This window comes from Lutra lutra, chromosome 13 (assembly GCF_902655055.1).
Source record: "Lutra lutra chromosome 13, mLutLut1.2, whole genome shotgun sequence".
NCBI lineage: Eukaryota > Metazoa > Chordata > Mammalia > Carnivora > Mustelidae > Lutra > Lutra lutra.
The window spans coordinates 42780248-42806376 of record NC_062290.1 but is presented as its reverse complement, the minus strand read 5'-3'; the positions used below and the strand labels follow the sequence as shown (position 1 = coordinate 42806376).

The following is a 26129-nucleotide window of genomic DNA, read 5'->3' as shown; positions in this document are numbered from 1 at the left end:
CATTCAGAAGAGAGACCAAGAGAGCTCTGAAGTAGAGATATGGCAGTCATCCGCAAAGAGACGGGGGCTCCAAGGGAGTGGATTGAATCACTTAGGAAATGGATGTGTGATGAGAAGGGGAGCGAGGAGGGAAATTCTCGGGAATCCCATCAGGCAAGGGGGACCCGGGTGGGTGCAAGGAGAGGGAAGCAGGTTGTGAGAGAAGTGGAAGAAGGATTCACAGAGGCAGGGTCCCAGGAGCCAAGAGCAGAGCCGGTTTCGAGAAGGAAAGAGCAGTCAAGAGTGTGATAGGCAATGGAGTTGTCATGTAGGATGAGGAATGAAAATTAGCCTATGGATTTGGCAATTAGGATGTCAGATTTTCTACTAAAACTGCTCCCACTGAGGTCACTAATGAAGCCAGAGAAATAGAATGATTTGCCCAAAGTGACATCGTTAGTAATGAGCCAAGCATTAGAAATAGAGGCCCCTGACTCCTGGCAAAGTGCTCTTTCTCTTCTATTATATGTACTTTTAGGCTGTCCCCAAATCCCAGAGATAGGTTTACATTTTAAAAGAACAGCTTTTGGGGGGCAATTTATGGTCAGATGCAAACGACTTCTAGCTGTCTGATTGGTAAGTAGGTTTAAAGAGGTGTCATTTTGTCCCCAGGTTAAATTATCTCCTTCACTAATATTTTGATGTGCTGAGATCTCTGAATGAACAAGGAAGCAAGACATGGAGAGGAAGAGTCCACACGAGAGCCATTCACTCCTGCACTACTCACTTGTGGCTCTCAGCCTAGCTGGAGACGGTCTTCCTCTTTCATTCCATGCCTGCCCCACAGCAAGAGGCCAAAGGGACCGTCTGCGATGTTACTTAGTATAGAAGAGCTCCTTTTCTCCAGGGCTTCTCTGAAACGAGGAGCCCTTTCTGAGACAGTCCGTCCTGAGTGGACGTCCCTAGTCCATCATGAAGATCAGAAACAGCCCAGGCACACGACTGTGAAAGGTGCTATTTTAGCCAAAAGGTCTGACTCCATTCCAGACCAAGACACATGAAAATCCCAGAACTGGTAAAAGCCGTATCTATCAATATGAGAGGTGTAGTTCAAAGGAGGCAAGGGAGTCCGTTTTGAAATTCGGAAGGCTGAGCTGAACCTGAGTTGTTTTTTTTGCTTCATACCAGAAAGCAGAGATCGGCAAAGTGAAATATTGAGGGGCAAAGTTGCCACAGCCCCAGTGTATTTAAATCACTGGTCCCCTAGGCGATCCCTGATAGGGATACACCTGTCGGTACTGAGGTTAGAGCATCAGGTGTCCTAGCAGAAACCCCTCTTTCAAGACACTGTGTACCAGAGAGCACAAAGTAGAGCAAATAAAGCCCCCAAAGCTGTGAAACTCTCGCCTCGCCACGCCCTGCCCTAGGCTGCCAGGGGGTGGATCCACAGCTTGGATATATGGCCGGTGGTTGGCAGGGAAACCTGGTGGGTTTGCTGGGGGCACAGCAATCCATAAAATAGAGAAGGTCCAAGCAGAGCAAGAGGTTTTGTTGTTGTTGCTTTTTCCGAGCAAATGAGCACTGACGTCCTCTCCCATGTCAGAAAGCTGCCTCGGATCCGGAGACAAATTTTCTCTGATGGACAAGGCAGCAAGGGCTTCTGGCTGATGAGAAGTAGCTGCTATTCACCGTCTCTCAGAAGAGGGATATAAAGAAGGAGATGCAGCCAAAATAAACAGATGGTGGGATCGGGTGGGGGATGCTGTCAGGAGCAGACACACAGGTATCAAGGGCCCCGGGCAACCACACAAAGCCATTAAGAGGAGCCAAAACTCAGCAAAGAGTTCTAGAACCCCGGGAAACAGCATGTGCTCTGCCCCAGGGGGGGTCGCCTTGGAACTGTCACCGATCCAAGGGTAGTGAAGTTTGCACAAAGCAGGAGGGACCCAGCAAGCCGAGCAATTCTGGACACCAGGGAGGACTGAGCAAAGATGGAACTGGAGTGAAATAAGTCAGCAGAGTCAGCGTAAACTCAGAACCCCTCGAGTGTCGGGAAGATTGAGTGGCACATAGCGTGGTGTGCTATGGCAGGCCGCTTCCAGAACCAACTCAGAGTCACTGAGGCAATTCTGCAAACACTGACTGAAGACCTCCTGGGTAGCGGGCACTAAGACGGGACTCTCCCTTTGAGGACCTGGTGGTCTGGGGAGTGGAGTGTTTTTAGATAGATCAGTGACGCCACAATATAATGGTTATGAGCAGAGTCTTGAAGGATCAGGAGGACGGAGTTATCATGGAAGGCTTCAGGGAGGAGGCAACGTTGAAGCCAGGTAATGAAGACTCAGCAGGCATTTGCCGAGTCAAGAAGGAAAACTTGCACCAGAAGGCTAGAGCTGTGCAACTGGAAGGTTATATTAATTAAAGCTCTGGTTGCAAAGCAAAGAAATCCTGTTGAACTAACTGAAGTTAAGAGGAGTGTTCCTACAGAATTACAACAGATGATCTTACAGATCTCACAGCCTCGTGGGGGTCCAGGTTTGCTTGGGTATCAATGTCAGGGCCAGTTGTCTATGACCTTTGAGGTCAAGTGCCCATCATCCTGTGGGTACACCTGACTCAGACTCTCAGTTTTCTGATTCCAAATTCCCATGACAGAGAACGTCATTGGTCCAGACTTGGTCATTGACATTTGATTGGAGGATCGGTGCCTGGGAGTCATAGGGGGTGATGCAGTGGTTAATATACCCTTTGAGACATGAGTGGGTGTGGATGGGCCATGCAAGTGACATATTTACTACAGTGAAACTGCTCATGTGAACACTCTGGGAATACAGGAAATCTACCATAAACTTCCAGGAGGGACTATCAGCTCCTCCTCTGTGCTCCCAGGGCCCGTGGGGGCAAACGCCTTTATCCTACCACTGAAAATATTGTGTTTAAAGCTTATCTTCATGTGGATCTCTCCTTTAACATAACTTCAGTTCTACAAGAAAGGTACAAATCCGAACTCTATGGATCATTGTAATTCTAAAAGATAACATTGCATCCAGCACGTGTAAGTCTGAATAAACTTTGATGGTACTGATTTTTTTAAAAGATTTTATTTATTTATTTATTTGAGAGAGAGAGAGGGAGAGAGTGCTCATGCACACACAAGCTGGGGGAGTGGGAGGCAGAGGAAGAGGGAGAGGCAGACCTCACTGAGCAGGGAGCCAGATGTGGGGCTCAATTCCAGGACCCTGAGACATGACCTGAGCTGAAGGCAGACTCTCAACCTACTGAGCCACCGAGTCACCCCTGTACTGATTGTTGTACCTGACATTAACCTTCTTTCCTCATTTTCCATCCATTACCATCACCTGCTATATGCTGCTTCCTCTGGTAGGAGAGGAGCATACTTGGAATGCTGGGCTTTTCTTTTTCTTTTAAGATTTTTTTAAAACTTATTTTGGGGGGGTTGTGAATGTGGGGAGGGGCGGTGGAAGAGAAACTTCAAGCTGATTCACTGCCATGTGTGGAGCCTCATGTGGGGCTCGATCTCACGACCCTGAGATCACAGCCTGAGCTGAAATCAAGATTTGGATCCTTAACCAACTGAGCCACTCAGGGGCCCCCCACGATGCTATTTAAGCTGACAACTGAGAACAGAGATTTCATGGGACTACAACAGATGTCAGAACTGGGCTCTACTTGTGTCCAAAGAACAATATATGCAGGGAGCCCTAAATTGTGACCATTATGGGGCAGATGTAGTTGGGTATCTTCACCCAAAATCCTTTTTTTAAAAAAAGAGTTTATTTATTTGAGAGAGAGAGACAGACAGAGAGAGCACAAGCAGGGGGAAGGGCAGAGGGAGGGGGAGAAGCAGGCTGCCCCTGAGCAGGCAGCCTGATGCCCGGGGACTCAACCCCAGGACCCTGGGATCATGACCTGAGCCGAAGGCAGATGCTTAACTGACTGAGCCACCCAAGCATGCACCCAAAGTTCTTTTGCAGGCAAAACTAAGGAGCCACTTGTGGGGACCTCATTCTAATGCAAGACGAAATGGACAGACATATGTTGCCTCAGTGTCGAGGGACAAACAGTATCTGAGCATACCACAGCCAAGCCGCACGGACTCCTGTCTGAAGAGCAGTAAAAAGCTAGAAGAGGGGAAAAAAACCCACTCTGCTTCCCCGAAAGCTCTATAAGACCAAGACAGCACTAACCCGACACCTGCGGACCAAGCATACTATGGGAGAGAAGGTGTCTTCTACCCAGACGCAGCCTGGCTTTGATATACTGAGAGCTACAATCTCAGTCGTGGCAGCGCAGGGGACTGGAGGCAGCTTGGTGACCCCAGTTGATGTGACAATACCGCCACAGAGATGGCAGCTGTGCCCAGCAATGGCAGTCGTGCCTGGAGGACAGAAAGGCCTCCAGAAGGCGGACACTGACCCAGGAGCCCAGTAGGGTATCATTCACACCTGACTGGTCTTATTAGTGAGCGGACAGGAGTCACTCAACTACCTGCCAGTGTGGACCAAACACCACTGTAAGTGATCCTGCTTGTACCCGCAAGCCATTTGACTTGGGGAAATTCAAGTGACATGTAAATCAAGGCACTATGCTTTCTCTCCACAGCAGCCCAATGTCTGGGGGACTTCTCATTCCAAGTAAGTCTCAGCAGGAATGAGGACCCTCTTTAGATGGATTCGCAGGGGTTCCAGAATGAGCCAAAATGGAGAGCTCCTCCCAAGGAGATCCAAGGGTGCTAAGAGCAGCTGCCAATGGAAGAGTGATATCAGACAGAAATGAATAGAAGCTGCCCAAAGAAAAGACGTGCTCCCTGGCAACATCAAGTTTAGAAAAGAGGCCAAACAAAGAGCTCTAAAAAGGATGGGGGGTGGCAGGGGAAGTAATCAGAACTAGGAAAGCGAGAAAGTCTGAAAAAAAAAAAATCAAACAGCAACTCAGAGAGAGAAATTATAGCACAAAGTTAAGAAAGTGCAAAAACATGATAAGGAAAGCAAAGGTGAGGAATGAAAAGAAGATTGCAAGAGAGGCTAAGATAAATAATAAGGCATTTTTCAAGCACAGAAGGAATGAGAGGTCAGTACAAGAGCCAATAGGGCTTCTAAAAGCTGGCAGAGGTAATTTATTGACAGAACATGAAGACATTGTGAAAAAAATATTAAAAGGCATTTTTCTTTCCCCTCTTCGCCTCTCTTTTCACAAAGGAAGATGGGGACATATGCCAGAACAGACATAAATTTCCCAGGAGTGGAAAAAAGACATATTGAAGGAAATCAGGATCGTGTCAGCACAGGTGATCAAGAAATTAGGATGTCAGAAAAATTGCGGAAAGTCTAGAGCCAGGCCAGAGTCTCCTGGAATGAGGGACCCAGAGGCCAGTGAGGTCCAAGGCCAGGGAAGGGAGGGATGGGAGAGGGTCTGCGGTGTGCAAGGGCAGAGCGACAGCAAGATACCCATGAGCTGCTGTTGGAAGCAGTCTCATACTGCGCCCTTAAACTCATCTTGTGGCTGCTTTTTATCTCTGATGTGAGGAACACACCCAGGGTTTTATTAGGACTTTTATACTCCAAACTACCGACATTTAATGATCCCTGATGGGGAACTTGCTTTTAAGAGCACCCAGCATGACCCAGTTTTGAGTAAAAGTTCATTTTCCTTCCCATCCGAAGATCCCAGACTAGAGGAGAAGACCTGGGTTCAAGTTAGGATTCTGTCACAGACTGGTTGTGTGGCTCTGGGCTAATGGCTTCATCTCACAGAGAAGTGTGTCCCCCATCTCTAAAATAAGACAAGAACTACCTTACAGGACCACAGTGCTCAAATGAAGTTGTTTGCTCATGCACCAGTACGAGGAAAAATCCTGAGTGTATTTTATGGGCCAGACAATGGTCTGGGCCCCCAGGAGGCAGGAGTAATAACACAAATTCTATTTTTGCGGGGCTGACATTCTAGTGTGGGGACAGATCTATCCAGCAAAGGAAACAAAAGACAAGGTCATTTCAGAGAGTGTTGAGAGCTTTGGGAAAAATACACAGCTACATAAAGGCCTGCTCACAGGGTTAGTCAAGGAAGATGACATTGAGTTGAGATCTGAACTAAGAGGAAGGAAGATCTGGATAGAACATTCCAGAAAGAGGGCAGAAAGCCTCAGCCCCAAAGTTCTTGTATAAAAGCATTGTATAAACTGCACAGAGTTGTCAAAATGCTGGCTCTGAGTGTTAGCATTATCAGAGCTCTGTCCAAGCTTGAGAATTTGATTGTCTCCTTTGACTCCCGAACCTGGGTAAACCATAAGGAATTATTGAATCAAGGCAAGCCTAGTGACAAAGAAGTGCAAAGCATGCAACATTTGTGGAAATATAAATGAATTCCAAGGGGAGCAGGAAGGGCATGTTCTTCCTTTCTGGATTGTAAGGCTGTGGTCACTGCCTATGGCCAGCCTAGAAGTCCCAAAGAATCAGCTTCGGATGTGTGGCTTACCTTGGGCTGCCCAGGTTCTGTCTAGCAGGTGGGGGGAAAATGAAGACACGTGGATTTGGTTCCCTGTTCAAAAGCATTGGCTCTATTTGAAATTTATTCCTTTCCATCCCCAAACTACAGTAATTGTAGTCATGCAGCAATTAAAGAGAAAAACTTCATTTCTATGCTTTCAAAGAGAGTGATTGTCACAAAATAAGTCAAGCTTTTGGTCTGGAAAACAAGCTGAATGCTGACAGAGGAAAATAAGTAGAACAAGAAACTTCTAATACTTCGTCTTCACGCAATAGTCCAATGAAAGAGAAGTCAAATCTTACTTCCCAAGTGCTTATGGAGAAACTACTAGTTTCAGGGCATCACCAAAATAAATAATACCCAGCTGTGAAACAACCATCCCGGAAAGGGAAGGAGGGGGTTAGGTAAGAGCAGGGAAGCAGCAGCAGGTAAGAAAGACTGTGATCCAGGACAACTCGCTGGAGAGGGCAGGAGTCAGCCTGATCTCCAAGGGGAACTCTGCAACAGTAAGTTACACCCAACCCACAGAGAAGGACTTGCACTGTGGGGGGTGTACACAAACCCTGGCTCTCTCCCCCTTTGACCTGCAGGCAAAGCAGCTCTGATAGCTTGAGCACCACCCTCTGAAGAGCTGCAGGTATGCTGAAAACAAACCACACCTGGGCATAGGAAACCCTAAAATGGGATCCCCAGCCCACTGGGTGCAGTGCTGGGCCGGCTAAGCTTACTTAGGGAGAGTGACTGAGAAGAGAGTGGGCACGACTGCGTGCTGATGAGAAGAGAAGCTTATAAAGGAGACCAGGAAGGATGGTTGTTTCACAGCTACCCTGCAAAAGATGAGGGCTTACTAGTACTATTATCTCCACTTTATAGATGAGAAACTCGAGGCTGGGGGAGCTTTAAGCACCATTCAGATTAAGAGGAGAGTTAGGACTTGAATACAGGTCCCCAGACCTGAAGCTTAGAGCTCCTTCAAATGCAACAAGAGAAGGTTTTCCAGGAACTAAGGGCTCCAGCATTTGAGAGAGCTGGTCCTTTTTTGAAGGGGTTTACAGGTGCTCATATTCATGATGAAACATGTGTCTCTTTGGACTTGGAACCAGGGAGGCGAGAAGAGGAAGGGAAGCTACTCTTTCAGCAAAACTAAGAATCTCCTGCTTGGGGCATTATGTCTTCGAAGGCCCCAGGATTATGATTTTGTATGTGTGGTGGAGGGGTTTGAACCCTCAGCCCAAGATCATGACCTTGAACAGAGAGCAGCCTGCTGGTGGGGGCAGGGAGGGGGGTGTAAAGTCTGGAACCACCGCACCCACACCCCAGGAGGGACAAGTGGGTGCGAGGAGTACTTAGTGGAGAGGACTCTCAGCTGCCTAGAGCACAGGCCCAGCCGTGCACAGTGTACCAAGGCCCTGACTTGATTTTCTGACTCCAGGGAAGCTGGTGTTGACTTTGTCCATTAAGCAGGCTTGCCGGATGTCTGCTGACTCCAGGTCCTTTGCCCCCTGAGGAAGCCCCACCGCCTCAGAGATCAGCAGGGTGTGCTAGTTCCCAGGGCTTCCCCCGTCCAGAGGGAGGTGTCTGGGGTGGAGCAGGCTCCGGGCTGGGACTCAGGGCCATGCCTGCGAGACCCAGAGCATGACCCTCTGTTTGCCGAGTCTCTGACATGAGGGGCAGTGAGGAAAATTGGAAGTAGTAATACCTGCCCCCTGAATTGCCTGGGATTAATTAGGAGACAGATAATACACAGTGTGTGCCCAGGATGAAAATGAGTTATAGTCTCGTTATTAATGTAGCTGGAAGGATGATTCGTTTAGACAAAACAAGGCCACTGCGCGAGAAGCCGGAGGTCTTCAGATGTCCTCACAGGGCAACTTAAGGGAGTGGCCTACGGGTGTACTTGCGAGGGATTCCCGCTCATTTACAGGAGGGCGCGAGCCAGCAAACCAAAGCTGTTTTGCCCCGTCAAGTAAATAAAATGCGAAGACTGAGCACGACGCTCGTGTTTATTTTTTGTTCCTTGAGGAAAATATTTTCCACAGAGCTGGACACTAACATGAAAAGTAAAAACGGGGCTGGGGAAAGGAGAAACCCAAAACCGATATAAATTAGAAGCAAACTAGTGTTCATTTCCTGTGGAGGAATTTTATATTTTTTAATGGAGTTACTGCGGCTTTTTATTTCGGTATGAAGGTGAAGAGTCAAAGCATGAGGATTTAAGGCTTCCAAGTGTGTGTTGTTCTATGAACAGACCCTTAAATTTGCCAGCACGCCCTAGGCGCTGCTCCTGCATAACCAATATCTTCCTGCCAGGGCCAAGGCTGAGGGCCCTTTGACTCCCCTGGAAGTTATGCAGGGAGAAGGGGAGTGTCAGGAATGCAGGATTAGGCCCCATAATTGAGGCTGTCATTAGCTGAAGAGGCAGGTGGGTTTGTGAGCCTTTCCAAGTTTGCATTTATTATGGCATGAAGATATGGCTCCTTTGGTATAAAGAGGGTGGGGGGGATTTCTGCAAGTCGGCAATATTTTCTTCTCTCTCTCTCTCTCTCTGCCTGTACCCACCCCCCCAAGTTGGCTGGTTCTGTAACATTCATTATGCTTTTCTTAATAGATCCCAGAAATGCTGAAATCGTCCTTTAGAGGAAGCATTCACTTGAAACAACAAAAGATTAGAGAAACCTTAAAAATGCTGGATTTTCTTTACCTTTTGAGGAAGGCCAGCTGGAACCTTCTGAAATTATTCCTATCCATTGCGCAGCCACAAACAGTACTGATGGTGAGGATAAAATATTATTTTTGTAAATCGCATGTGGATACAGCAATGCCACTTAATCAGATGCTCCTTAGTGGATGGTGGGAACGGAGACCATGGCCAAGACGGAGGAGACTGCTACGGCACAAAGAGGCCGGGGATTAAGATTCAGAAGAGAGCAAATGGCCCGCGATCATTCTGGCACGTACTTGAATGTAACATTCTAGGAACACCCATTTTTTTTAATTAAATTTTTTTTACTGTAGTAAAATATAAGTAACGTCAAATGTATCATTTAATCAAGTTTAAGTGCACAATTAAATGACATTCAGTACATTCACATTTTTGTACAACCATCGCCACTCGTCTACCTCCTGACTTTTCCATCTTCCTCAGCTGAAATTCTGGACTTCCCCTCCCAGCCCCTGGTAACCACCCTTCTATTTTGTCTGCATGAATTCGACTACTCCAGGTGCCTCAAAGAAGCAGATTCCTACAGTTTCTGTCCTTTTGCTTCTGGTTTGTTTCACTTACCATAATGTCTCAATGGCTCATCCAGTTTATAGCTTGTATCAGAAGGCCTTTTCTTAAGGCTGAATAATGTACCACTATATGTATATACCACATTTTGCTTATCTGCTCATTCATTAATGCATATTTGGATTGCCTCTACTTTTTGGCTATAATGCTGCTATGAACCTGGGTTTACAGATAGCTCTTCGAGATCCCAATTTCAATTGTTTTGGATATATATACAGAGATGTGTCATTTCTGGATCAAGTGGTAATTCTAGTTCTGATTTTTTGAGGACCTGCCCTGTGCTTTCTATCATCACTGCACTATTTTACATTCTCACCAACTGTGTAGAAGGGTTGCAGTTTCTATCTTCACCAACACACAATTTTCTGTTGTTGTTGTTTGTTTTAAAGATTTTTATTTATTTGACAGAGAGAGACACAGTGAGAGAGAACACAAGCAGGGGGAGTAGGAGAGGGAGAAGCAGGCTCTCCACAGAGCAGGGAGCCCGATGAGGGGCTTGATCCCAGGATCCCGGAGACACTTGACTTAACACTTAACGACTGAGCCACCAGGCACCCCTGTTTTTTTTTTTTTTAATTGTAGCTATCCTAATGGGTGTAAGGTGATGCCTCATTGTGGTTTTGACTTGCTTTTCCCTAATGATTAGGGATGTTGAGCATCTTCTCATGTGCTCGTGTACAAACATCTGTTCCAGTTCCCCCTTCTAATTATTTGGGGGGATGTACCTAGAAGTGAAAATGCACACCACTCCAACATCGAAGCAGGCCCGATAGAGACTTGCTGGGCAACACCGTGTCCCCTGGCCCATCGGCATCCCAGGTTGAGCGGGTGACTACAAATCCTCAAGAGGGCAATGAAGCTGTCATTAACCAACATTCCTAGAGCTAGAGGATGTTCTGGTTAATGGAGGGTTAATTAGACTTCTCCATTTTGGTTCCAATCATTGTTGCTGAAATTCTTCCCAAAATATTTTGGTCTATTTCCACATGACTTACACAGCCTCTCCTAGGGGGTTTTTCTTTATCTTGGAGGAATACTAGTGGATGACCACCTGGGAACTAGGTTCTTAGTAAGCTCTCCTGGAGATTTAGATTAGAAGGTATCAGACATGTCCAGTGATGTTATAAACCGAATGGTAAGCTGTGTAGGATGGTGAACTCTGGGCAAGTTAAACTTTCAGAGATGTGGTTTCGGAAAAGATCTTCTGTAGTTCTCCTTTTTGGCAGTCACTGGAGAGCAGGGCCTGTTGTCTATTAAGGCCACTCCTAGTTCATGAAAATAAAACCATGTCAACTGCAAATAAAAGAATGTTTATCTTTCTATTCCCTATGGAGGGAGTTGGAGGGTCCAGGCTGGGAATGTGTCTTATCCAAATGCGATAGCATATCATAGATGTTTCAATGGAAAAAAAGAAAAAAAAATGTGTTTGAATTCATCTGTGTTTCACTTCATTGGAAATTGTGAGTTAGGCTAGATGCTGTATTTATTCATTACGGTACCCCTGGCACTGGCCCAATGCCAGGCACCCAGTAAGTGATCAATAGTTGTGTATTGAAGGGATCAGTGTGGCCTGTTTCCTTAAGAGCCTGCCTGATTACATCTCTCTGTCATGAAGTGTTAAGGTGACAGTTCCCTGACAGCACTGGGATAGAACATTCTACTGGCCCAGCTGGCTCCCAGCTGCTGCTAGTGCAGACAGGCCCACTCTTCACCCCCACTCATGACCATTCCTTTAATTACATGGGGAACTTCTCTTTTCTCTTCTTTTTTGGGGGGAAACAGAGAGAAAGGAGGCAGGAGGGAAAGGAAGAGTTGGCTAGAATGGCAGGAACAACTATTTTGAGCCTGGTGTGGTGGACAGGATTTGAACCCATGGCTATAGGGATGAGAGCCAGAGCGTGAGAGAATTGTTCTCCTGGGAATGTCTGTGAGACTCAGGGCACAAAGGCAGCTCTAGGGGATCCAAGGCAGGAGAGGAAGGCAGTGTGGGCACCTCATGCCCTTGGAAGTCCACTGACAGATTGTAGGTTGAGGCAAACTCCTTGGACTCCCCAAAGAAAAAGGAGGGACAATTTAAAGATTCCTACCTGAATATATGTGGGATTCACAATCACAGCTCTGTGTGTGTGTGCACATGTGTGTGCATGTCATTAATTGCCAGTTGGTGACACATGTGAAAATATTTATTTGTGCTCCAAATTTCTACCTTTTTACTTATAAGCAACTAAACCCATGACAGATACCCATGTAGGTAGTAAATGAAGAAAGGCCAACAAAATCCATATGCAAGAATCATCTATTATTCAAACAGATTTATCCACAACCTGATATAAATATGGTCCTTGTGTCAAATAAGAAACTTGGGGTTGAATAATAATAATAATAATAATAATAATAATAGTAAGAAGAAGGAGGAGGATGAGGAGGAGAAGGAGGAGAAGAAGAAGGAGAGCTCTGCCCCTCTATAGTGTTCTCTATGTATAAGGCATGATTTCAAGCACTTTATGTATTTCAATTAATTTCGTCCTTCCAACAGTTCTAGGAGACAAGTCTTATTCTGTCCTCTGCAGATGTGGAAACTGAGGTAAGGGAAGTTAAGTAACTTGGCCAAAATACACAGGCAGCTTGTGGCAGAGTTGGGATTCAAACTTAGGAAGTTGGGCTTCAGAGTTTGACATTTCATTGATCATTCTTCACGTAAAGAAAAAGACGACCTTTAATCCTGAATCTAGTTTGGAATACATTTAGCTGCAAGTAACAGAAAAATCTAACAGCGGCTTCAACAAAACTGGGTTTAACAAGAAGTCTGCAGTTTGCTTGGATAGCTCAGTGATGTCAGGACTGATGTGTCTGTTTCATCCTGAACTTTTATCTCATGCTCCCAAAAAGATTGCCCAACTAGAGATGTCACGTTTGTATTCAAGACAGAAATGGGGGTTTGGGTGGGAGCAGTGTCAGTAAAGCAGAAGCGTTCCCAGAAGCCTTAGTGGGCTTACGCTGCCACCTCGTCAGAGGAACCAAATGACCACCCGTCCTCACAAAGCAGCTGGGAAAAGTCAAAGTCAGCCTCTCCAGCTGCTTCAGTGAAGGGATGTGTAAGAAAAAGAGTTGGAGGGGCGCCCGGGTGGCTCAGTTGGTTAAGCGGCTGCCTTCGGCTCGGGTCATGATTCCAGGGTCCTGGGATCGAGCCCCGCATTGGGCTCCCTGCTCAGCGGAGAGCCTGCTTCTCTCTCTCCCCCTCTCCCTGCCGCTCTGCTTACTTGTGCTCTCTCTCTAGCTCTCTGTCAAATAAACAAATAAAAAAAAATTAAAAAGAAACTTTAAAAAAAAAAAAGAAAAAGAGTTGGAAATAGACGTTGAGTTATTAAAAAAAAAAAATATTCACCACACTCCTCAGTGAGAGGAGGTGAGGAAATCTAGACAGACAGAAAGAGGAGACAACAGCTCTGATGGAAGAGTCTGGCACATCCCCATCTCTACTCCAGTTGTGTCCCCTGGAGTTCTTCATTTGCCTTGTCTGCTCTCAGACTTGTGATTGTACCGGAACCACTCATCTCCCCACAGACACTGGTTTGGCTGCATGACGGCTGAATGTCAGGATGTTTTAGTAATGTGACCATAGCGCACTGTGACATGATGTGGTCTTGAGATGTTGTGACCAGAACCAGTCTGGCTGGCTGAGCCATGTCTCAATCCCACAGAATTTGTCCAGGGTTCTGGCACCAGTTTGGAGTGTCAGAAGGGTTCTGCAGAGAGCTTTCTGAATCTGTCCCTCCTCATTACAATTAAGATGCTCAAGGGTAGGGCCTGGGTCTCACTAGTCTGTCTTCCTCTTTCTGCCCCCTTCCCCAACCCCCCCCCCCGGGACTGTAACAGTCCTGAGCTCATCAATGGGTCTCAATAAATACTTGATGGGTAAACTCACATTCCTGGTGACTGGTCAAAGATGTGTCACTTGTTATGAAGTGTGCCAAGAAAGTCACTTACTCATTTGTCCAGTAAGCACTTTTGTGATTTAATCTGTGAACCAATTACTTCAATACAGCTTCCAGAAATAGAGTTCTCCATCCTTTGAAGCGAGTTAATTGTCAGCCGATATTTTATCTGTGTTCGTTCATCTGACAGACAATTAGTGAGGGCTTCCAAAGTCTCAGGCACACTGCTAGGCACAGAGGGACACAGAGAAAGAGGTAATGCTGCCCCCCCCTCCCCAGCCCCGGACTCGGAGGGGAGAGGGCTGGACAGGCATGTCAACAACTTGACTGGGGCTCTGAAAAGGACTACATCAAAGCACTGTGGGTTCACAGGGGGAGGGTGACTCATGATGGCAAGGGGTTGCAGGGTTGTGCAATTGGATTGGATACGGGAGTCTCCCTCCTTAGACATTCCAAGATGACTGCCAGCTTGGTTTCACTAAGGGGGCCGAGGGGGGGCCATGACCCTGTCTGGCTTCCTCCCTCATTGGGTTCACTAGTGAGTGCATACTTCTCCCTGGAGACCAGCTTCACACATGCTCTGCATATTGGCTCTTTTCACAAACAGGACAAAGGAAAACATGAAGGAGAGAGTAAGGCTGAGGTTTGGGAAGCCGGAAGGCCAGGAGCCTTCTCCGAGGGAAGGTAGCAGCTTGTATCTTTTTCATTCCTCCCAGGCTAGAACACGCGCTTTCGTTTTGGGGGACAGGACAGGGTGAGGTCTGGAGGATGTTTAGGGGGGGCTCTCTCTGCAAGGTAGCTCAGATGAGGTAATCTGAGGGCAGGGCAAATGCTACCCAACTCTCTTCACCAAAAGGTCAGTTAAGGAAACAAAACTACCAGAGTATTTTCAAAGGCCTCTTACTCCCCCTTTCAAAGGAAAACAGCTCTATGGAGTCTTCTGGGAAAACAAGTATATTCTTGCAACTTCGATGACCCACTTATGTGAATATTGGAACAGCAGTGAAAAAAAGACAAAGATACTTTTGTAGCCTCTAAAGGGTTAATATCAGAGCATAGTCGAGGCTTAGCAGCAAAAAGGGCAGCTTTGTGATCTTTTATTATGAAATAAGATTAGAGGCCATAGCACAGACTGGGGGAGGAGGGGTCCTGTGTGGAGCGGGTGACCCCAAGACTTCAGTCTGGAGCATCCGTCCCACACCACAGTGAGTGCCGGACTTAGGGAGCTAGGGTGAAGCCCCAAGCTCAGAGGGACGTTTCCAAACTGGCTCTGTCTGAAGCAGTTTTTGCAAAATAAAATTTGGACCTCTTGCTCTCCTTCAATTTTTAGTGTGCGTTCACAGACCAGATTTGTGAAATCTGGAAGTGGGAAAGCAAGTATGTAATCCCTGGTAATTCCGCATCCAAGAATCTCACCGAATATTTCATATGCCACCTCATTAATGCCTGTTCCTGCCCGTGAATTCTGGCCAATCCAGATACCAGTCAGTCCTATTTTACAGATGCGGAAGTCGAGGGAGAGGAAACAAAGCACCTTCATGGAGAATTAGTCATGCAACAGAAACCAAGAGCTCCGAGTGTCCTGGCTTCCAGTCCTTGGCTCTGGCAGCAACACTGGGCTCCCTTTTCTTCTCGTGGGAACAACTACTAACACTTCGGCTTTCGACTTTCACTTACAGGGCTGATGAAAAAATTACCATTTGCTGAGAAGGCAGTGAAATGCCGACTTCTCACCCTTTGGTCAAGGCGACTTCCTTGAAAGTGCTTTAAAGTAGATTGATGGAATCCAGATCCAGCCATCTTGTCCCCATTGAAATGGCGGCTCATCCACAAAGAACCCCTCCCCCGACCCTCGCCAAAAAGCAAAACCAAAAAGGCTATCCTGCATTCCCTGTTTCTTTGATTGAATTGATCCTTCTTTAAAATGCTTATTGAATTTGTTGGCCAATTTAATTAAAAGAGTTAAAAGAGTGAACTTCTCCTGTGGAAGAATCATGCCCATGCCTTTCTTGTGATGGCTCTTAAATGACAGAAAATGCCTGGAGCTGATTTGGGGGCCAAAGAAGTCAAAAAATTCTTTCCTAAAGCACACACTTGTCCCCCAAAGTGACCCCTCCTCCCCCCAACCCTGGTACCTCGAAACCCCCAGACAGTGGATGCCAATAGAGTGAAGAGGTGAATTTAGACATTTTTAGACATAGCTGGGAGGCTGCCTGGTTCATGTGGAGCTAGTCATACCCAAAATATGCCTCATAGGCAACAACTAGAACTTGGCCTGGGAATCAAAAGGGGTGAACCGCTTTGGGTCCATGAAACTTAGAAATAAGCAGAGATTTAAAAAAGAGTCAGAACACCAGCTATAAGAAACTACCATCTTATCCCATGGAGTTTCCCCTTGCCTATCCAATACTACTGATTAACAGTTAATATTTTTGAACAATATTTTATACCAGACTTGTGGCTCAGCTTTTATACACAGTATCTCACTTAATCGTTACAACAAGCACATGAGATGGGAACTCTTATTATACATTATCTTTTACAGAAGAGGAAATGAGGCACTTGTAAGTAATCTGGGCAGGACTTGAACCCTCATCTGTCCAACTCCAGAAACCACACTCTGAACTGTCTCTGCACCTCGTCAATATTAATTAAATCCTTGCAATGACAGTCCCCTTCTCATGGGATTACAACCATATAAGCCCTCCAAGATTGCTGCAAAGGAGCCAGTCTTGGTTTTTGTCATGGACAGCGGCATGAAAAGGCGATCCATTTCATCAGCCAAAGCGTAAGAGAAAGAGATCCTGAATTAAGACATTTCTGCTGAGGATGGAGGGGAAGAAAGAGTTCTGGAGAAAGGAGGGTCTCCATTTGAGAGAAACCCTATGAGAGCTCAGGGCTTGGAGAGTAGGAGTTGGGAATGAGAGAGGAAACGGCCTCAGGCAAAAGACAATAAAACTTGATTTTAGTTCCAGGCGGAGGAGGCAACTTGCCTTAAAAGAGAAAGGAGGGGCCGGGAGAGAGAGGGTAGTGAATAGAGAGGGAAGACAGTGTGTTCAGGTGTTCTTTTTTTTTTTTTTTTAAAGACATTCCCTCAAGTCGGCTACAGTTAAAAGTGAAGGGACAGAGGAGGTCAGATAGAAACAAAGTGCAAAGGGAGAATTGAAGGGCGCTCAGAGAACAGAAGGTAAAAGATCACAGGAGAGGTAGGAAGAAAGCCAGAGGTAACACAAAGCCCCAGGGAAGCGGCGTGGCAGTGGAGGAGCCCAGTTTAATCAGCTTCGCCTAAGGCGGCCACAGCTAAATAAAGAATGCCGGACGCGGGAGACTGGCCATTCTGGAAAGGCAAGGGTCAGTGGTGGCTTCGGTGACAGCTACGTGGCAGCAAAGGGACAAAGGGGAAGAGACCACGGAGCCTGGGTTCTAAGAGGGAAGAAACAAAGAGTGACCAAGAAAATGATGAGGGGACAGAGGCGGAGAACTGCTGTGTCCCTAAGGGGTGTTCAGCGGCCGGAAGTGGCTGGCAGTAGGGGACAGCGAAGGCAGCAATGACCACGGGAGGCAGAGGAAAGTCTGGGGCAATCATAAAGTGGATATTTAGATGCATCTCTGAAAACTGAAATTCACTGTGGCTGTAAATTGTGAACAAATCTGCCCCAGGCGTGTACAGCTTTGTTCCATCTGGCCAGCTCAGGGCTGACCACAAAGAGACCTGATTTGGTCGTTAAAGTGCCCAAAAGCCAGCCTAAATCTGCTGCAACCTGTTCGTGAGTCGGCTTCATGATGGAGGAGGCAGGCAGCTGGGAGGAGGCACTTGATGGACATGTGTGGATGAAAGAAAAAAATTAAACACTGTAAGAAATGGCTCTCTTTAAAAAAGAAGAAGAAGAAGAGGAGGAGTCCATTTTTCAAAAGGCAAGAGCCCAGGGAACTCAGTTTTGGAGCAGAGTGAAATCAGGTGCAATGTGTAAGTTCTTGGTCAGCCCGGCCTGGGGTTGAAGCCTGGTCCTACCACCTTGGAATTGAATTTTGGCACATTGTGTCCTTTCCTGGGCTGCCTCTGCAGAAAAGCCACCCTCACAGGTTATCATGGGTGAATTTTGTGGCGAGAGGGAAAGCATCCAGAGAGGGTCGAGCAAGTTACCGGGGTCTTCTCTTAGCTGCAAAAGTGATAGGGAGACACAAGGGCAGACTCAGAGAGCAAACTTCCTAGAGACAGATTTTATGATGTGGTTGAGTCATGAAAACTCTAATTCTAGAGCCTTCCCTCTTTGTATACAATCATGTCTTGTTTCAAAACAACAGGTGCCAAATTTTAGGAAATCTGAGAGTAGGGGATTCTGTGATAATAACATAAGGTCAACCATGGAAAAAATAAGCTTATCATGGTATATTTATTAAATATTGCAATGACTCCTACCTACCCATCTACCTACCGACCATGCCTGGGACACTTGGCAAACTGAGAGGTCCCTATCACTGCCTTTTAAATACGCAAGTCTGAGCTTCTGTAGTGCGAGGAAAGTCAATTTTATATCTGCTTTTAGTGCCACATTCAGACTGTGAAAGCGGCCGTTTAGAAAACCTTTAGGTAAATATTTGAAATATTCTAAAACTGACATTCTGAATGATATTCTGATACCACTTCAATAATGTTTTATAAAATTCAGAGGAAAAATAGAATTAAGTAAATTTGAACTTTCCCTTTGCCGAGGCAGTTAAAGGCCGTACTATTTGCATATTCTAATGTGGGATCACTGTAGCTCAAGGTACAAAGCTTCCAAAGAAACTGTCCCTAGCAGGCCAACAGTGCAGGCGCCATTAACCTTTGGCCTTTCATCTGCATAAGACAAAAATCAAAGTCGCTGCTTTTCAAAGTGGCTCCTGTGTAACCACTCTGTGCAGCCCATGCTTTCCAGAACAGTCTTTGGAAGCACAATTAGAAGGTTTAAAAAGCAGAAACAAAAGCTCCATCCTATTTACACATTTAAAGTAAAGGTCATTCTCAGAAACTGGGCTTCCCAGATTTCTCCCCTTGAAATCCCTTAAGATATGTAATACCAACATAAAGGGAATCACAAATCCAGTTTTCAGAAAATGGCATTAAATATAGATTTAAACTTTGACCTTTAGTCCCAAGTGAGAGGACAAAAAATTCTCTTTACAGTGAAGGGCATGTTGCTACTAAGCTTCAATGAGTAGGAGAGAACCTGCCTGGTAGGAGCCAGGATTAAGAAGCACCAAATCGATTTACCTCCAATGCAGGTGTGCTGCAAATCCGCTGGGTCCGGACGTAGCGTGTGATTGGGCCAGGCTCATCTATATTCTAGAGTTTGTAGAAGTAGCTTCTGGGAAACGGGGGGTCTTCTTGGCCTGGGGAATTGACGTTTCCACGGCAATATCTGAAATGCATTCCGAGTGAGCAGGAATAAGAGATGGAATACGCAGGGTCTCCCACTCCACATTAGGGTCATGAGCAATAGTGGGAAATCCGTGGGTAGCAGAGTGACGGATTGGGCAAACAGGGAAATCATGGAGACCCAGAGCATTCATATTTTTACATCCCTTATTACCCTGATTGCTCTGCAGGTGCTGACCAGGGCCCCAGGCTGATGACCTGCTCTGTAGCTCATCTCCCTGCTACATCATTGGCAAGTGGATATTGGGGCCCGGGTGGGGGAGGGGGTGCATGACGGACAATGGGAAATGGAGCTTATTGGAGAGAGGGACTGTCGATTCTATGCATACCCAGAGGCAAAAGAAGAAAATTTCCCCGACTATGGAATTTGCTAGAACAATTAGGGAAGTGGAGATAAACAGGGATGATGAGTACTGGACTGGGGTCCGTTCGTTTTGCTCTTAACTAGGTAGGTGATCTCATGATGACTATGTAGCACAATTATTCATTTCTTGGTCTCTGCCACCAGACAGTAATCTTTAGTTAGCAAACCCGATCTTGCCGATTTTCCATCAGTGCCTGACTTATACAGGGCGCTCAGCAAATGTTTGTTGATTGGATAAGTGAGGGAAAGAAGAAAATTCTTTGTTGGGAGGGTCCCAGTACAACTCTTTCACTTTAAAGATAAAGCAATTGAAACCCGGAGAGCAGAGGTCCCACTGCTTGTTGGTGTTAGAATGAACAAGGGTAATGGGAATGATGATCCTGGTAACAGCTAACAATCAAGTACCTGAACCGTGCTAACTTCCCATGCTGGTGATTTCTTAGTTGGTTCTCAGCTCCATAATCACCTTGCTATTTTCCCTTCTATGTACAGTGCTTGGCAGCCGAAAAACTACACTTCCCAGACCTCCTCGTCAGCTTCTGGTAGGTCCTATCACTGACAAGCACTCACAGAATCTTGGGAAATGGGAACAAGGGAGAAGTTATTATGTTAGCATTTATCTAATTAATTAAGTTGTCTGTGGCAGCAGGTGGTGGCAGCAGCAGCAGGCCGTGGAAGGTGACCGCAGGGTTCTGGGACATGATTGGTGAGTGGCGACACCTGTGGGTTTGTTGGGCTCTCTCAGCCCCACAAGGGCACGATCTCCTGGTTTCCTCAGCATGGCAACAGTGGTGGCCCCCGCGGCCTCGGGAGACAGGAGTTTGTGAGCTGTGGGTAAACCCATGTCCTTTTTGGTGTCTCCTGTCCTAGACGGAAGTGTCTTCCTGCAGTTACTGATTTCTCTCTGGGTAACACTGCCTTCCTGGTTTGGCTCCAACAGCCCTTGTAAAACATTAGTACCAGTTTCTGGTATTACGTCCCCCCCTACTGAAATACCCACAGTGTTTTCTGTGGACGTTCTCGTCTTCTCACAGAAACCTATGAGTTGTGAACCAATGGAACTATACACCTATTTTACAGATGAGGAGATGAGGCTAACAGACACTGACAGACTTGCCCAAGAGCACAAAGTGAGGTGGTGGTACAGCAGGGACACAAACCACGTCTGTCTTCTGCCTATATTGATGCATTGAACTATGCTCTTCAAGGTACCCTGTTACCTCCATGGGATTATTTTACTGAGGTCATTTGGGTGCCTGGCAATGGGGCCTTCCGCCTCTGTGCTGTGTAAGAGTGATTTTACTGGGCCCTCTTCTGGAGTATTCTAGAACATTCTTTCTCCAGGATGCTTGTTTCCTTGCCCTCCTGATCTAAGCCTCATGATGAAGTTATTTCCTTTATTAAAAACTTTACAGCGGGGCACCCAGGTGGCTCAGTCAGTTAAGCATCTGACTCTTGGTTTAGGCTTAGGTCTTGATCTCAGGGTCCTGGGATTGAACCCCCAATGTGGGCTCCATGCTCATCGGGAGTCTGCTTGAGATTCTCTCTCTCCCTCTCCCTCTGCCCCTCCCCCGCCCATATTCTCTCTCAAATAAATCTTAAAAAAAAAAAAAAAAACACTTTACAAGGACTAGTGTATCTTTTAACAGTAGAAGTAGCTAAGGGTCTGGAGCTGTTGGCAGAAGCCAGGAGGTTACCTGGAGTAAGGGTTTGGTAGAAGAGAAGAAGGTAGAGTGAATGGGCCCAGTGGTATTACATAGCAGATGGGGCCCCTACACTGTCAGGACAACACTGAGGGCCCTGGCCCCTGGCTTTGGTGAAGACCAACCAGAGGATGGAGGATTAGAGGAATTTTCCCCCATAAATGCCTTAGAATGGTGCCTGGCTTATCACAAGCACTCAATTACTATTAGCTTAAAAGTAGGCCATGGGACCAGGGACTGGAGGAGATACCAAGGCAAATCAGAGCCAGCTCAGCCTTTGGGGATATTCAGCCATGAGGGGCTGAGGCAAGTGCACATCTGAACTGGGAGGGAAGAGCTGGAAGGCAGCACAGGCATCCTGAGAGTGTTCTGGGGACCCAAAGGGGTCAATGCAGGCTCTGGGCTTTGAGTAGGCTCTTCAAGCAGGGTGCGATGTAAAGCAGTGGCAGTGGGGGAGGAAAGCACAATTTCCGGGCAAAGAAACTGTACACAGAGGTATTTTTGAATTAAAGTCTCGAATCTCCTGGGTGATTTTATGAAGCTCTCCCACCTTCCTTCTAAAGGTCTGAGAACAGTTTCTGTGAACCCCCAGGGCCTTCAAGAGCTGCTCAGAGTTGAAATGTCCTCTACAAAAGCCAAGCTCAAGGACCAATCTGGCCTTTTCCACATCTTTTCCAATCTCTATCTCTCCTCAACCACTGCTCGCCTCCCCCAGCCCCTAGACCCCAGGACTCAGTCCCTCCAGGGGCTCAGCAGAGAGCCTTCATTGCACCCTCCCTCACATCCAGACCCTTTGTCCCTGGGCCTGCTCCTTTAGGCTCCTGCTATTGGACCAGACAGCGATTTTGATGGACTCCCCCGAAGTAAGATGTCAATGGCTGTTGTAACTTAAAAATGTTCCCTCTCAAGAGTGTCTGTATTTTAACACTGGCCTTCAGCACTTCATTGAAAGGACTAACGTGAATTTCAAATGATAGGTCATAGAACTTACATCAGTTAAAAATGAGTTTGGCTGTAATGTAAAGCCATTTGTAATGTAAATGGTTTAAAAAAGTAAAGGTGTTCTAGGAATACACACACACACTCACACATGCGTACATACACACACAAACGCTGTTGATGCATCTGTTCAAGGAGAGCAAAATATGCCACTTTGGCATATGGGCTATTTTGAGATGATGGCAATGAAGACCCAGAAGACTCAGGAACACCTTCCACCTCTCCCTTAACGACCTAAAAAAATTTAGATAGGGAGTCTGGCCCAGCAAGAGAGCTATCACCAGAGAACTTTCTATATGAAAGACCTATCTGTATGGCAGGATAGACATCTAATTACTAAACATCTGTTCTTCTCCTCCTCCTGTGAATCGCCCTTCTTCCCCTTCGAAGGCCCAGACCCTGAGCCCATTCCTCAGCTCAGGATGGCATATTAGCCTCAACTGCCCTCGAATCTCATATCTTTGTGGCTCTTGAATAGACAAAATTACACTGTCTTTCTCTGTTAATCTGTCTTATGGCAATTTAATTATTAGACGGACCAACAAACCTGGAAGGGAGGAAGGGAAAATTTTCCGCCCCTGCAAGGGCTTAGTATGGTGGCTCTGTAATGTCACACCCCGGCCCCCCATCCTCTTCCTCTCTTCCGGCTTCCTCCCCAGGCTGGCAAGATGGCTGCTGCTTCTTGAAGCATCGCAGACCTTAAGGAGCAAAAGGAAGAAGGCAGAAGCGGAAGAGGGAAAGCGGCTCTCGCCCCAGGGGCTCTACCTCTATCTCATTGGTCAGAACCAAGTCACATGATCAGTCTCCAGCTGAAAGGGAGGCAGGGAAGTGATCTTCATGTTCTCGCTCTCTCTCTCTTTTTTAATAATTGGACAGAGTGACACTCAAAAACAAAATCCAAGTTCTTTTAGTCCGTAGGAAAGGAAAATAGATGGGGAGTTGGCAACAGGAGAGTCTTCCAGGGCTGGAGAGGCTTTCAAGGGCATTTTGTCCTGCTTTCTTTGTCTCTGGAGAAGGTGTAGCATGAAATGCAGAGAAGCGCGGCTTGGAGTTGAGCAGAACTATACTGAGCACCCTGGTCTCTAACCCCCTGACCGATGTGCACTTTATTGTGCCGTTTTTCACCTGCCAGAGTTTAGGGCGCATGTGCTAAAGCCAGGCAGCAGACGGCACCCACTCTTCCCATTGCATAAGGTAGACCCCTGCTTCCTTTGGGTACAGTTAGAAAGGCTTCATTTTTAAATTTTTTAAAACCATTTCAACCCTGTTTAAGTGTACAGTTCAGTGCTATTAAGGGCCTTGACCACGTGGTGCAACCATCCCCACGATCCCATTGTTTACTTTTCATTGCTAATCCAATGCTGGTTTCCTTAGGTATGGGGTTCAGAGGTGGGGATTTGAAATAAGGGTAATGAAATTTTAATTCATTCAAAAATGCAAAATATTTTTACTTTTCCAAGTGTTAACAGCTTAAAAGCACATGTATTTTCTGCCCGGAAACATGTGGTTTCTTATCTGGATTATTTATCCCCCCCCTCCAGTAAAAGTTGCTCCATGCTACTCTCTTGCACAGAGAGCCAGCATCAGGGCTCTGAGCTGCTCCATATTTTATTCAAAGGGCATCAGTATCAATCCCTTTGGTTTGTACTCCAAGTCTGCAAATAAATTATTTCCTTTGTATGTTACCATGGCCATTTTGTGATTTTGGACAGATGAACACTCCTCCGGATTTCTAGTCCCTGTGAATTGGGTCAAAACCAGAAACAAGGAGGAGACATTTGGGGGTAGAAAGACAGTCCCCAGCCCACAAACAACCTTCCACTCTTGGAAAGATTCCCACAGAGTTTCACAGGCAGAATAGTGAGTCCTGTAACTTCAGTAGACCGTGGAACTCTGGAGGGAGACAACTGGTGCAATTTCCATCTCTTGAAACATTTAAAATGTATCTGATCAAAGGGGGAGAAAATTAACCACAGTGTAGGAAGCTGGCAAGGGGACGGACAAGATGACCTAATTTGCCTTTCCCATTACTAATTTCAGTAAGAGTCTTCTCTGGGACTTTCACACTGAAATTCCAAGGCAAGAGCACCTCAATGGGATTCTCATGGCTGCGAGAATGACAATCAGGACTTGTGATTTCTGAAGCGTCTGCTGTTGTATCCTTGGGGGTTTAGCATGGAACTAAATTCTCCTCAGATAGATACATTGGGCCCCATTCTTATCTACATAATAACTATGGAGAAATTTTCCCTTTGGGTTTCAAAGGACGTGAGTTTGGTCTATCAAAGTTGGGGCTATGCAATGAATTCATTACTCACTGAAATAAAAATCAACACAAATATGTCTTTGCCTTAAGAAAAAAAAAACCCACACCACTTAGTTGCTTTACCAACCTCTGGATTCAATTAATTTTTAACATGGAAGTAAAGTTCCCTTTTATTTTTTTCTTCCTTTCATGCCAGACATTTATTTTTAACAAGGGATGAAATCATCTGAGAACAAAACGGGACATCTGTTACTTTATATCTGTTTATTTTAAGTACTTAAATCTGAGTTTGATTTCACACAATTTTGACATTGTTGCTTCATTAATAATCCTTACGTAATTGCGACCTCAGAGGGTGCCCTGTGATTGCAGCATTCACTTCTCATTAGTGCAGAGTCTGATAGGAAAGCCAGAGTCACCCTGGGATGGGAGAGACTTCCATGTTCAAAGTTGCTCTCAATGCTGACCTCAGCAACAGCAGGAAACCACCTCAGAAATCACAAGGAGAAGGCCTCGAATGGGGCCCAACTTCAGTAAGCAATGGCCTATAGTCCGTTGTTAACATTTGCATGGTCCCATTTTTTGGGAGTTGTTGGTTGGACAACCTAGAGGCAGCAGTCATTGCAAGAGAAATGCAAGATTGTGTACACTTGCACACAATTAACACGTACACATGTGTGCACACCAAGTGTTGGAGCAAAGAGACCATCTCACCCATCTTCGAAGGGTAGCACAGGTTGGTGGGACAACTAGGAGGTGGGTCTAGAGGAATGGGCCAAGACAGATGTGTGAGAGCTTCAGAGAGAGGCCTCTGTGGCCACAGTGGGCCTGGCCGAAGGAACAGCCTAATACCTGTGGCTGAGAATCAAGGTGTGGGGCTCAGAGATGGGTTGAAATAAGGGCAGTGGAATTTTTAATTGGTTCGTTCATTTATAGACCAAATACTCAATAATCACTATGCAAAGCATTGCATATACATTGGTAAGTAGATTGTCCTTCCTCTTCTGAAGGTTACCAGATCCGTGTGCTATGAGAAGGAATGGCCAAGGGGCCTAACTGAGCTCAAGGGGGTCATAGAAGGATACTCAAAGAGGTTAAATGTAGGTTGAGACCTGAAGGATGAGAAGGAGTTGAATATGGGGAAGGGGAGGGAGAGGGAACTCAAGCTCATGGAAAGAAAGGAGATCCGCTTATTGGAGGAGTGGAAAGGAGGCCAGTGTGGCTAGAGTGCTATGAGAAAGAGGAGTGAAAACAGGGAGAAGGGAGAAGGTGGAAAAGAAGATGGGAATCATGCCTGGTCTCGGGCTGAGGGGAGGTGCTTGGATTTAACTGTATGCATAAGGGAAATGATACATGCATAGTTTTAAGCAGGTGAGTGATACGATGTGGCTTATGTGAGCAGAAAGGGAGAGATTAATTTCATAGGCTGTTGTCATGGTTTCGAAAGGTGGCAATGGAGGAAGTGGGAAAGGGGCGGATTAGGAAAATCTTTAGGGAATGCTGATGGACTGGATATGGGGGGTGACAGGGGAGGAGGAGTCAAGACTCTCCTGAGAGTTGCTGGCTCAAGTATCTGGGTGAACGGAGGTGCAAGGTGGGAAATGTGGGCTGGGGCAGGGAACCAGCTTGTTGGAGTAGGGTTGGGATGGGGAATCAACCATTCCATTT

General features: G+C 46.3%; 1 long non-coding RNA gene across 3 annotated transcripts; it reads right to left on the bottom strand.

The window, feature by feature from the left end:
• LOC125084109 (uncharacterized) lies at positions 1–22907 on the bottom strand. 3 transcript variants are annotated; one of them, XR_007122474.1, is made up of 5 exons: positions 22743–22907; positions 19960–20068; positions 18965–19112; positions 9188–9373; positions 1–2687 (listed from the first exon to the last, which is right to left on the bottom strand). It is a non-coding gene; the product is annotated as an uncharacterized LOC125084109 (long non-coding RNA). The 3 variants fall into 3 exon arrangements; XR_007122475.1 differs by lacking the exons at positions 1–2687; positions 9188–9373 and adding an exon at positions 10288–11040 and having other exon boundaries at positions 22743–22905; XR_007122476.1 differs by lacking the exons at positions 1–2687; positions 9188–9373 and adding an exon at positions 13788–13937 and having other exon boundaries at positions 22743–22905.
• Between the last annotated feature and the right edge of the window lie 3222 nt (positions 22908–26129).